This window comes from Petromyzon marinus, unplaced genomic scaffold, assembly GCF_048934315.1.
Source record: "Petromyzon marinus isolate PM22_M1 ecotype Great Lakes invasive population unplaced genomic scaffold, UKy_Petmar_22M1.pri1.0 PM_G_Scaffold_18, whole genome shotgun sequence".
In the NCBI taxonomy this organism is placed as follows: domain Eukaryota; kingdom Metazoa; phylum Chordata; class Hyperoartia; order Petromyzontiformes; family Petromyzontidae; genus Petromyzon; species Petromyzon marinus.
In genome coordinates this window covers 902,501-905,000 of record NW_027422739.1, presented here as the reverse complement: position 1 = coordinate 905,000, position 2,500 = coordinate 902,501, and the positions used below count along the sequence as shown (strand labels likewise).

Here is a 2,500-nt window from a genome sequence, read left to right as displayed (position 1 = left end):
AAAAACCGACTTCACCTTCGAAAATAACAAAATCAATCTAAAACAAATGACATCTTAAAACAAAACTATTATTTGTTTCGGAGGTTGTCTATGACTGTTCATAGACCGCATAATTTCCACAGAACATTCTCAGAATATCAAGAGAGAAAAGCAGCGTTCTGCGGGAAATCATCTTGGCCAGTGATGTCGTTCTGGGTTTGGTCAGGCCCAGGGAGGTAAGTACCTCGTTATTCTCAAGGGGCCACTTTCCTCTTGCCCCAACCGGGAATCCAAAGAATGTGACCTTGCTAGCCTTCGTCAGCACTTTGACTTGATCACCAAGAGGGGTATAGTACGAAACTTTGTGCGAGGCAGCATCTGACAAGGTATTCTTTGAAAGCTCAAAACGGACGGTGACATCGATCACAACCGCCTCCTCATCTTTTGCAAACACGAGGTCAGGCTTTCTCATCTCTCCCGTCTCGGATATGAACCGTGGCTCTTTGTATACAGACCAGCCCAATCTAGCCGCTTCGTCTGCCAGAATGTTACTGATCTTGTTATGTCGCGCAATTCTTGCTTTCTGTACTGCAGGACATTGACCGAGAATGTGCGAAAGGGACTCGAGTCTGGCAGAGCATTTCCTGCAGGAACGTAAGGCCCCATCTCTGCCTCTGTTCAAACTTTCTCTTGTTGGGTAAATATTTGCCCTTAGTTGTAGTGCTGCGATAAAGAAGCATTGTTTAAAGCCGCACCATGGCCTCAACCAAGCATTACTGATTCTATCATGCGCAAAGTTTACAATGCCCCTTCCTTGAACCGGCTTTTCGCACCATCTCTGAAATTCATGCTCCCTCCAATCGCAGGGTCTCGGATATACAGGTTCTTTTGACACCGAGTCCCTGAGAACGAATGTTGGGATTGCATCACTGTCACCCCCTGCTCGTACCCACAAATTACGGTATTCTTCCTCCATACCCTGCGAGGACACAATATTACGGGTGATAGCATCGGACGAGTTTGCTATACGTTGCAGCCTTCTAACTTGAACCGAAGGGATTGTTTTTTCCAGTTTCAAGATGGCAAGGCCTCCGTCTCGGGCTCTGGCATATAACAGTCCATCACAAGTTGAAGCGGGAAGGTGGAGCCATCCTTTTACCGCCTTTCTAATCTCTTGGTCCAACCCACGGAGAGTTGATTGCTTGCAGTCCGAGTGGTCTGCAGGATATAACAATCTGGGTAGGGCATAGGCATTGAGTAGTTCAACCTTCTGAGTTGGCTTCAGAGGCGCCTCATCGATTTTCGAGATCCATGTCTTTAGCTGATAATGTAGATCAGGCTGTATAGTGCCAGTCCAAGGGCCAATTTTCAGACCAAGGTATTTCGTTGATTCATCAGGTTGGATCATATGGACATCTTTATTTTTGATAGTCCATGGGTCGCAGTTGTTCACCGTATATGAATCTTTGGTTGGGCTTATCATGAAGCCCTGGCACTTTCTGGCCTGAACCTCCAATCCCGATAGCCCACAAAATGATTCCAAGATCGCTAGATTGGCGGCCATACCAACCCAAGATTCGCTCACCAACACCAAATCATCAGCAAACGCAAGAGCTGTCACGTGGTCGGTATCAATGGAGTACCCAACTCCGTGTGACTCTAGGGTGCATATCAAAGGGTCCATGGCAAGATTGAAGAGCAGGGGTGACATGGGGTCACCCTGTTTGACACCAACACGTATGCTAATTTCTCGAGTCGACTCGCCATTGCTTTTGAACGAGGTCGTACACCGATCGTAGGCGTTCTGGATGATGCCCACCACGTGTTCATCTACTTTCTTGTGCCTTAACACCCATAAAATATGAGCATGCGAAACCAAGTCAAAAGCTTTCGCTATGTCGATGAACATGACAGCCAACGGCCTGTGCAATTTCTTAGCGTGTCTCATAAGGTCCTGTAGCACCTTAAGATTTTCAGAGCAGCCAGATGCCGCTATAAAACCACGCTGCCTTAGGTTTAAGGGACAAGCACGAGCAAGACGTGCAGTCATTATTCTGGAAAATAATCTCAGAATCATTGAACCAATCGTTATTGGTCTCCAGTTCCCCAATTCTTTCAGCTTTTCATCGTCCATAACCTTAGGAATAAGAATCGTCCTATTCTTTTTCAACTCTTTGGGAATAATTCCTGTAATCATCCATGCATTAAATAGGGCTGTCAGTGTCCGACCCTCGGGGTCGGCAGCACAGATTGCAGCCCTTGTTAGGCCATCTGGCCCAGCTGCTGACGTTGGTTTAATGGCCCGTATGGCAGTCTGAACTTCCTCCACCGAAATTAGGGGCTCAAAGTATTCGTTATTTGCAACACCTGATGACTTAAATTGGCCCAGGCCATTGAATGGCAACACCTTCTCCCATTTTTCGCAGTAAAAACGATATACATCTGCGTTCGGGATTCGGCATTCATGACGTTCAGTGCCATCCAGGACTAAGGACGCAAGAAGAGAGCGGTTCTTAAAGAA

General features: G+C 46.8%; 1 pseudogene; it reads right to left on the bottom strand.

The window, feature by feature from the left end:
• The window catches only part of LOC142911582 (28S ribosomal RNA), a 10,612-nt pseudogene that overhangs the window by 3,778 nt on the left and 4,334 nt on the right, over positions 1-2,500 (bottom strand).